General features: G+C 40.4%; 1 long non-coding RNA gene across 1 annotated transcript; it reads left to right on the top strand.

The window, feature by feature from the left end:
• The first annotated feature begins 3912 nt into the window (after positions 1-3912).
• Positions 3913-9297, top strand: LOC117804839. Its single transcript, XR_004629278.1, has 2 exons — positions 3913-4862; positions 8641-9297. It is a non-coding gene; the product is annotated as an uncharacterized LOC117804839 (long non-coding RNA).
• Positions 9298-11114: the final 1817 nt, after the last annotated feature.

Below are 11114 nucleotides of genomic sequence, written 5' to 3'. Positions count from 1 at the left end.
CAGAGCAATATCGCTTAAAGGGATTTGCGTTATGTAATTGCCTCATTGTGCGGTAGAGCTCACTGTCATGGACTGTGCCTGCCTTTCCCGGGCAGAGTTTATTCTGCATACCAAGGGAACTAGCAAACAAAAGACACGTCACTTATCCTTATACACAGCATAATCACACAGATCGTGTTTTGCGATGCTGTCTTTTTATATGTTTATTAAAAAATGTCCTCTCAGCGTAAGATTTTCTGTCTGAGCCATTGACTGCATAAAACAATGGAAAGAACAACAGCTATCCCGAGTGACATCATAACTTCTAGGGCTCCCTTGTGACTGGCTGCAATTATAGGCCCACCTCCTCCATTATAACTAATGGAACATGCGTCAAACCAGAAAAATAAAATACATGTCAAATACATTTCTCTTAACCCTATAACGCCAAGCGTATCATATTTGATACATCAGTTTTTGAGACCTCTACATCATCTGTGTGATATATTTTTTCCGAAAAGACCAGATGTTCACAATCAGATACATGCAGTGCACGGATCACTTGAGACATCCAAAATGTCAGCTGTCGATCAGTGACCCACTAGTGGTTTTTCATGGATAGTTTTTCAAAATTTGAAAAAGTTTGGATGAAAAAAACTTTCAAATTGTTACTTAAACTTCAATAGGAATAGTTGCTGGATTGATGCAATGCAAAACTAATTAATATTTCATTACTTAATTTATAATCGAATCATGTTGAAAATATGTTGAAAGTATGAAAATTGATACAGCAGGTATATAAGACAATTTATCTGGAGATCTGTCAATCCTAATTTTATTAATTTTCATACATTATGCATTCCATAAAGCAACATACACTCTTTTTATTATTTAAGAACATGTTTACATGACATAATTAGGTATATTTAGAAGAGAATTTGAGATATTTATAACATATATTGTATTTTTATATATGCAACCTGCTGAATCATGATGATTGATGACTAGTTTTATGTTGCCATGGCTCCCTAGTAAATAATTGTCTTTTGCTCATTGATTTCCAGTGAAAATTGAACAATTCAGAGAAGAAATTAACAATAAATACGTTCTTTTTTTTTTTGCTGTGTAGTAGATACAAAATAGGTATGACGAAAAATTTGAAGGAAACTCAAAGTTTAATAGGCTAAGAATTGTGTTTTTGTACAAAGTACAAGTTTTAATCTGTATCAAACATGATACAAATTAAAACTCATATATGAAACCTGTCATTTAATTCCTCTTTTTTTTGTCAGAAGGTCCTATAAACACTCCATTTTCAAAGAATTAGAATTTTCTGGCAATTATTTGCTAGTTCAGGCTGTTTCTTATTAAACATGCCTCATGTCACCAAAGGTAGTTCTTATCACACTGATTTCTGTGCAAGTGTTGGTTTCTAGGAAAAGTACAGTTTTAAGTCAATATTTGATGTCACATAATAAAATGATTGATTGTCAGCTCTCTTGACAAATGCACACTCCTGAAGCTTTCTTTACCAGAGTAGAGGGAGCAGACAAACAGTGTCTGCTTCAAATCACCACATGTTCTGCTGTGGACTGTTCCCACCTGTGGGATCTTTGACTTTTTGTGTGAGTTTAGTGTGTGTTTTGGTTAGCAGAGGAGGGTGACATCAGTCTCCTGACTCTACCAGCCAGGTCACTTCTGAGCATCTATTGGCTCCACCAGAGCAATATGTCAGTGCCCACTGCGGCAGTATCTTGGCTTCATATCTCACAGTAGGAGGAGATGGAGGCGCACTACATGTTAATATTAATATGGTCTGAACAATCAGAAGATTCAAAAGTTGCATTTATTTCACTCAATCTCTGATAAAGTTGCCTTAGTAAATCAGTAACTGATACATGTGTCATTTTGAACAGATTACTTTAACCTGTATTTTATACTGAATGTGTATAAGGTACAGACCCACTAAAGTCTTAACTATTACATGGATACCATCTGTTGTACTGAAGCTCCTGAGAGGAAGTTTTAGCTGGTTATGAAACAGGCTGAATTAATCCTGCTTTAAATAAGCAACAAATGTCAGGTGCATGTCAGCACCTGTGTCCGAATGAACTTAAAGCAGTTAGTTGCACTTACTCATGTTGCTCCCTCCTGTCTATATCCTTGGTTGTGTTGTACTAACTCTCAGAAGTACGTTGCTTCGGACAAAAGCTTCTGCTAAATATAAATGTATGATTATAATAACATAAGCAAATAAGACTTTCAGTGAAAATGTAGACTACTTCAGAATCAAAACATGTTAAGCTTTTTATCACTTCCACCAAAATCAAGTCAGACAAAGCTGCTTTAACTGTGTCTTTTGTGTGTCTTGTGGACAAGAATCACAGTGAGTGATACTTTTGACAGTCACCTGGGTGAGATTTTTTGTGAGAGAACATAACTTGCAGGATAAGATCAGCAAAGAAATAAGATGTAAAGAGTCTCACTTTCATTCTGCAAGGGCATGGGTCACCTTTTTGCCAGATTGTCAGAGAGTATTTATGACAAGTCAACTATTTGACAAAAAAAAAAAAAAAGACCACACAAGTGGAAGAAAACAGTTTATTTTTAACAGGCCAAAAGAACAAAGCGAGTAGAAACTAAACTACACAAAAAGGTTGAGGGAACACAGAGCAAATGTAACCAAATCCTGAGAGTTAAAGCGTGTGTACAGAGAGAGAAAAGCCCCTTTCAAACCAGTTCAGACATGGAATCTAAAACATGGCTGGCCTCAACTAAACACTGAGGGCCCGATCTACTAAAGCAGTGGTCCCCAACCACCGGGCCGGTCCGTGGGTCATTTGGTACTGGGCCGCACAGAAAGAATAAATTATTTATTTTATATCCGTTTTACGCTGAAAAGTGTTTTATTTTGAAAAACCAGATGCTCTTAATAAAACATCCGTCTGTTCCTGTTCACGCGCTTGGCTTGACACTTACATGTTTCAGTCACGTGATACTAAAGACGTAAACCTACCTGCTAGCTAAAATGAGCAAAAAACAAACATCTTCGGAGAGCTACTTTGCGAAGGAGAAAAGGCCCAATGATGATACCGAAGAAGAGCCTACGACTTCGAAGAAAAAAAAAGCTTCATTTAATAGAAAATATAAAGAGGCATACCTAAAATACGGGTTTATCCCGACAGGTGATTCTGATGCACCGATCCCTCTTTGCATAATATGTGGCGATCGGCTTTCAAATGAGGCAATGAAACCTTCAAAACTGCTTCGGCACGTAGAGACGAAGCACCCTGCATTAAAAGATAAGCCGCTGGAATTTTTTGAAAGAAAGACACGCGAACTAGAAGGACAGAAGCAATTGTTGAAGGCCACAACATCAACAAAAGTGAACGCGCTAAGAGCATCATACTTGGTGGCTAACCGTATTGCGAAAACGAAGAAACCATTCACCATTGGCGAAGAGTTGATCCTGCCAGCTGCTAAGGACATTTGCTGTGAACTCTTAGGAGAGGCCGCAGTTCAGAAGATTTCACAGGTTCCGCTTTCTTCCAGCATCGTTACTCAGCGAATTGACGACATTGCAGAGGACATTGAAACACAATTGTTGGAGAGGATTAATGAGTCACCGTGGTATGCAATACAGGTGGACGAATCTACCGACGTTGAAAACAAGGCAATAGAACTTGTTTTTGTGCATTATATTTTTCAGGAGGACGTGCATGAGGATATGTTATGTGCATTATTTTTGCCGACCAACACCACAGCCGCATAACTTTTCAAAGCTGTGAGTGATTACATATCAGGAAAACTGAACTGGTCATTTTGTGTCGGGATTTGTACGGATGGAGCTGCTGCTATGACTGGACGGCTTTCTGGTTTCTACGCGGGTGAAGGAGGTCGCACCTGAATGTGAGTCTACGCACTGTGTCATTCACAGGGAAATGCTGGCAGCGTATTGAATGATGTGATTAAAGTTATTAACCACATCAAAGCACATGCCCTTAACTCGCGTCTGTTTGAGCAGCTTTGTGAGGAGATGGACGCAGAGCACAAGCGCCTTCTCTTACCCACAGAAGTGAGATGGCTTTCTAAGGGGAGATCGCTGGCCAGAGTGTTTGAATTACGAGAGCCGCTGCAGAGATTTTTTTCAGAAAAAAAGTCCCCTCTGGCGGCACAATTCAGTGACAAGGAGTGGATTGCAAAACTTGCTTACTTGTGTGACATATTCATCCTGCTCAATGAACTTAATCTGTCACTTCAGGAGAGAATGACAACTGTCATCAAGTTGGCTGATAAAGTGGCTACATTCAAAGCCAAAGTGGAGCTGTGGGGCCGGCGCGTCAACAGAGGGACATTTGACATGTTTCAAACATTAGCAGGGGTTTTGGATGAGACTGAGCCTGGACTCCCATTCTCCCACCTGGTGCAAGATCACCTATCTCAGCTTTCAAAGGAGTTTGAGCGCTACTTCCCAGCAACAAATGATCCACGTAATACGGAGGAGTGGATCCGCGACCCGTTTGTAAACATGCCTGGCGCATCAAGCGTGTCCATGCTGGAGGAGGATCAGCTGCTGGAGATCGCAAATGACGGTGGCCTTAAAAGTATGTTTGAGTCAACTTCAAACCTGCCAGCGTTTTGGATTAAAGTCAAAGCAGAATATCCAGAGATGGCCACAAAAGCAATAAAAACATTGCTTCCATTTCCGACATCATATCTTTGTGAAGCGGGTTTTTCTGCAGTGATGGCAACAAAAACAAAGTTACGGAGTAGACTGGACATAAGGAACACCCTTCGTGTGTCACTGTCTTCCATCACACCGAGGTGGGACCGTCTCGTTTCAGAGAAGCAAGCACAGGGTTCCCACTGATTCTGCGTTATTGGTGAGTGGTACTAAAGCTGTACTAAAGGTTTGCGTGTATAAAAATACGTGCAAACTTGATAGCGTGCGCAAAGCTGACGTACTAACCGGGAGCACATGGGATTGCGTCTGTCAAATGAGCATATTTAGCACGTTTGAAAGGCAGGTGCAAACAGGCACAGCGTTACGCACAAATGGCTGCGGTCACTGTAAAGCTCATCATAACATCGCTTTACAGCATGCCCGCAAAAGCTGGGCTTACAAGCATTGCTACATTTTTTAGTCAATCAAACTAAGAGAACAAAATAATAATAATAATAATAATAATAATAATAATAATAATAATAATAATAAAACACAAATTCAAAGCAGTTCAGCACCACTGATAGCGGACACATCATTCTGACACCCACTTTAACTTTTTCATATAATGAGAGCACAGTAGGTCACTGTATCAACAGCTATAAAGTTTAGTCAAATTGGCACAGCAGCCCACATCTTCACATACAAACAAAAAATCTATACAAAGTACTCGGCCTACTCACCACTGTTTGGACAAGCCTTGTCCACGATGCACTGTATGTCCATTTTCTTTGATCTGTCATTCTCAATAGATAACATGACATGTCCACTCAGTCTCTCCTGTCCCATCATGCTAATCAAGGGGTTTTTAGTTAGTTTTAACTTGGAGAATGAGCGCTCACTGAGCTGCGCCAGGCAGCGTAGTGTAACTCCTCATCTCGTGCTTGCAGCAGTGTGTTGGGGTGAATTGACTCAAACATGTTCCCAGTTCCATTTAAGCTGGTGAATCTTTGGGACAGTTGCTGGATGATGATATCAGGCATTAAAAACGTTCACCCGAAAGTTGCTCCCTGGGACAGTGAGGCGACTGTCTTCATCCAAGTGACGCCTAACTTTTCTAGAGCAAGACTGGCAGACTAAGCCTCATCAAATCGCCCTCTAAACTCCATCAAAACACTGATTGCGTTTTGGAGTAGAGTAGATGCGTTTATTTCATTGGCAGATCTTCTGTTTTTTCTCACATCATTCACCTTTTCACAGATGGCCTCCCAAATCGCGTTTCTAACGCTGAGATGTCTCTGCTGGAGTTCAACGATGTGTTTATTTGCCTCCTCCACAAAGACCTCCAACTCCATGGCTTCAAACTTCATTCATCGCTTAAGGCCTCTCTGTTCTCTCAAACTCTACATGGTGACAGCCGATAGCACACGCAAAATCCTCGTAAAATAGGGAGGTCCACACCACTTTTGCACTCGTTATCATTTGCGTACACAGTCTTAGTAGATCACCCGCAACACGCCCAGAAATAGCACGTGCAAAATTATTATTTGCACACACAAATTAGCGCTCGTTATTTGGGATCTTAGTAGATCAGGCCCTGACTGTCTCACCAGGTGAGATGAAATCTGATGAACTCACTCTGCCGTCTGGACTCCTTTAGGATGCGACCGTGGAGGTGAAAGCTTGTCCAATTAGGTATTCCCCTTTTTTGCAGGATGTAAGCAGAGAGACAGCTCTGTGATCAGCTCTGTCCTTGACTTAGTGAGTGTTATAACCGTGCCATTGGTTGGCCAACTATTGGAGTTTCCCCACTGACCATTGGATGGATCCTCAAATACATCCTCAGGTGGTTTTTAAACGTATTGGAAACTACCGCTTATTATCTGTGTAACAATGCGGCCACAATTTACTGCACTGACCACCTCCTCAAGTTTAACTTGAACAAAGCTTTCATTGGCAGACTAATTTCGCCCTTAACTGACACAAATAAATTGTGTCAGCATGACCTGCTAATTCCCCTGACATCTGCTACTCATCCTGTCCCTCTTACACAAAGTGGATAATCTTCAGACACTATGGACGATTCAATCAGACGGACTTTTGTCCATTGTACTCACACAGGCATTGTTCATTTAAAAATCATATTCACATGGCTTAAACACACAGAAGCCAGGGTAGGACTATTCACCGGAGAATTCTGCACGGTTAACGTTTGTCCAGAAATCACCCATGTCTTCTAAAGTACGACTTTGAGACTTACCAAACAGTGACTCATTTAATCCGCACTGTATCCAACTGTGTTCACTCTTCTCTGATTTGCAGCGTTGCTAGTGAGCTCAGTGTTGCCAGGCGGAGAGACTGAAGAATACAATCTCTCATCTCACCTTCTCTTTACAATGCATGGGTTCACTATTGGCTTTCTGCTGGAGTCATAAAAGGCCTAAAAAGACCATTGGGCTGTGTAGAAAAAAAGGCGGCTTTTGAAGTATGAGCTAAGAGCAGGGTCTCTTGAGTTCGGACTCTTTTGTGTTTTCCCATTAGACACAAAACCCCAAGCAATATGCAGAGAAACATCTAGAGGGAAGATAGAGGCTCTTATAAAACCTAGACTTCTAAAATATTATCTGGTAGAGGTACTTACAACAAGGTAAGTAGCTCTGATGTCAAGTTATTACAAATATCATCTTGTCAAAGTTACTGAAGGTCTAGATGAATCAGAGATAAGGAACAGTTTTTCTTTATAATGGCTTTAAAGATGACATTACAGTAGGATCAGATTATGATAAAAAAAATATATCCAGTATATATAGATAGATATATAGATAGATACAGGGAGACATCAAATTTTAAATCTAAATCTAAACAAGTGTTTCCCTGTTATTTTTTTTAACCTGGTTCTCTCACCTCATGTATATCTTAAAGCTGGGGTTGGTAGTCAGATTTAGATACACTTTTGTTATACTGGTTAAAATGATCTTTATGTCCCGATGGCAATCAATACATAATGTGTTCTTAAAAAAGAACCAAAACAAGCTGCTATCTACAGCCAGAGTAAACCTGGGAAAACACCAACCAATCACTATTTTTTGGGTACCAAAATTTGAAACCATTCAAATCCCGTCCTGCTGTTCTGCCCGCCTCCTGCGCGCACATTCCCTCGGCGTGTACTCCTCGTCCCCACCCTCTGCTTCCCCTGACTCTATTTACTGCCCCTCTCGCTCTACCTCGGGCCTGTCCCCTCTGACCCGATGAGGTGCTTTGCTCAGGACTGTAGTCCGGATCAGAGTCTAAAAAGCTCTCAACACGGGGGCTCTGACAAGCAGAAGAATTAATGACATCTAGTAAGTCCTACAGAAATGTAGATGTACTGTAGCGTCCGTCCGGATGCTGTAGGGAATGACGAGCCGATTCGTGAACACAGCAACAATTAATGTTTGAATAAATGAAAAACTTCTCTTGTCTCTCCTCTCTCCCGCTCGCACACTCTACACCTCTCCTGATGCCTTCACTAATCGTCAACACTGTAGGAATTAAGAACATCTACACTAGTTAGGCGGACTCATGAGGAAATGCTACATTCAAATTCATGCTAGTTTTCCGAGACTACCAACCCTAGCTTTAATGGCATGAGATAAAAGCACAAGTGAATCTTAACACTTGTGAATTTTAATACATTTGCCCAGGTTGCTGGGGGCTATCATAGTCTTGTTGAAAGTCTGTCAGTCTGTTGTACCTCAGAAGTGCAGTAACGCTGCCATCTATTGATTGAAAGGAGCTATTACAACCATGAACAGGAGCCACAGAGCCCAGAACACCCTTCAAAGTACAGAGTTGTTAGTAAAGTTGTTTGATTCATTGGATTCATTGTGTTTATCAAAAAAGGTTACTCCCGAATCCATGTTAATACCTTGGGCATGCTTTAGACTGAACTGCAAATAAATGTTTTTTTTTTTACATCTTCTTTTTATCTGCGATCATTTTTGCACTTTTGTCTCCAGATGGAAACAGAGACTGGCCAGGTTTGCAACAGTGAGCCGCTCAGGACGATTTCTCCAATTAATCCTCCAGCTAATCCTCCTCCAGATTTAACAAGGCACAGCAGGACATCGGTGCAGGATGATCAGCCGAGCCGGGACTCCACCAATCACAGCTGGCACCCTCGAAGTGCTGGCTTGAGAACAGAGTGTGCTGAGAAGCTAATGAAGACCCTTTGGCTTCTAGCAGCTGCTGGCTAGAGATAAGAAAGGGGATACCTTTAAAGTATTAAATACACATACCACCAGCCAGAGAGACACTCATACACCTATCTGCAGGTTAGGAGGACTCACAGCCTTCCTGGACCTACTGTGGTCTGTAAGGATCACAGTAATGATGGGGTAATAGAGAGGCACAGTGATAGTGGAGATGGTTGTCCTGAGAGAGAAACTGTCCTGTCTGCAATTTTTGATTCTAGTGTCCTTGCTGCAAGAGAAAGGGCTGTGAAGTGATGAATTAGCTTGGCAGATAGGTAAGAAAGTCTTAAACTTGATTCAGAATCCATATAACCACTATTAAGTGCAACAATATATGCACATGAAGTCTATTGAAGATGAGACATTAACTCATCAAGATGTGAATAACTCTGCATTCATTTTACAAATAAAAAGTGAAGAGGGGAGGCTGTGTATCGTGGCTATATCTGTTCCTTCCGAGAGAGTCTTCTCGAAGACAGGGCAAATACTCACTTAGAGGAGAAATTGGATCAGCCCATCCAAGCTAAAGCATCTGATTTTTCTCAATGCCAACCTGAGGACATTAATAATATTTGCTCCAGTTTGGTTTTGGTTCTGTTTGCTTGAGTTTGGTTCTGGTTCTGTTCTGTGGATATGTTTGCAGTTTTTTGTTAATTTGTAAAAAAAAAACCTAACCCTCTGAAAAGGGACGAACTTCCCAACCATAATCATAACCCTAACGCTAATCATAACCCTGAACCTAACAATAATCATAACCCTAAACCTAACCATAATCATAACCCTAACCCAAACCCTAACTCTAACCCTAACCCTTAACCCTAATCATAACCCTAAACCAAAACATAACTTAAACCCTAACCCTAATCATAACCCAAAACCTAACCCTAACCCTAATCATAACCCTAACCCTAACCTTAACCCTTACCCTAATCATAACCCGAAACCTAACCCTAATCATAACCCTAACCCTTAACCCTAATCATAACCCTAAACCTAATCATAACCCGAAACCTAACCCTTATCAGAACCCTAACCCCTATCATAACCCATAACCTAACCCTAATCATCACCCTAACCCTAAACTTAACCCTAACCCTAACCCTAGTCATAAACCTAACCCTAACCCTAACCCTAATCATAACCCTAATCATAACCCGAAACCTAACCCTAATCATAACCCTAACCCTAATCATAACCCGAAACCTCACCCTATCAAAACCCTAACCCTAATCATAACCCTAACCCTAACCTTAACCCTTACCCTAATCATAACCTGAAACCTAACCCTAATGAAAAACCCTAACCCTAATCATAACCCTAACCCTTAACCCCAATCAGAACCCTAACCCTTATCATAACCCAAAACCTTACCCCAACCCTAACCCTAATAATAAACCTAACCCTAAACTTAACCCTAAACTTAACCCTAACCCTAACCCTAGTCATAAACCTAACCCTAACCCTAATCATAACCCTAACCCTAACCCTAAACGTAACCCTAAACCTAATCATAAACCTAACCCTAACCCTAACCCTAATCATAACCCTAATCATAACCCTAACCCTTAACCCTAATCATAACCGTAAAACCTAATCATAAACCTAATCATAACCCGAAACCTTACCCTAATGAAAACCCTAACCCTAAACTTAACCCTAACCCTAACCCTAGTCATAACCCTAATCACAACCCTAACCCTAACCCTAATCATAACCCTAACCCTAACCTTACCCTTAACCCTAACCCTAACTCTAACCCTAATCATAGCCCTAACCCTAACCCTAATCATAACCCTAACCCTAATCATAACCCTAAACCTAATTATAACCCTAAAATTTAAAATGAAATAAACAAAGATCTATGTCACGTAAAACTATTGTATTTATCATTAGGTCTTTCAAATGTACATTAAAAAAAGCTTTAACATGAATTTTCATATAAAACTAGTGAGTTATCCTTATTGAACCATGATCTGTAAGAATTAAAGAACACCATTGCACTAAATATTGATTTAAATGGTTAGTAATGGAGTTAATAATGAGATTAAAAAATGTTTATTGGGATTTTTTTGACACTTCTGGATAATTAAACATACCCCGGGTCAAGTTGACCCACGAACATTATTGCTGTCCCCAAGAAACGAACATAACAGGAGGGTTAAATTACACAACATCAAATTTTCATCAAATTTTAGGATAAAATAATAACACATTGTATTAACTGTATAAGTTTGGTTACA

The sequence above is a fragment of the Notolabrus celidotus genome, chromosome 1, assembly GCF_009762535.1.
Source record: "Notolabrus celidotus isolate fNotCel1 chromosome 1, fNotCel1.pri, whole genome shotgun sequence".
Taxonomy (NCBI): domain Eukaryota; kingdom Metazoa; phylum Chordata; class Actinopteri; order Labriformes; family Labridae; genus Notolabrus; species Notolabrus celidotus.
This window is presented reverse-complemented; position numbering and strand designations above follow the sequence as displayed.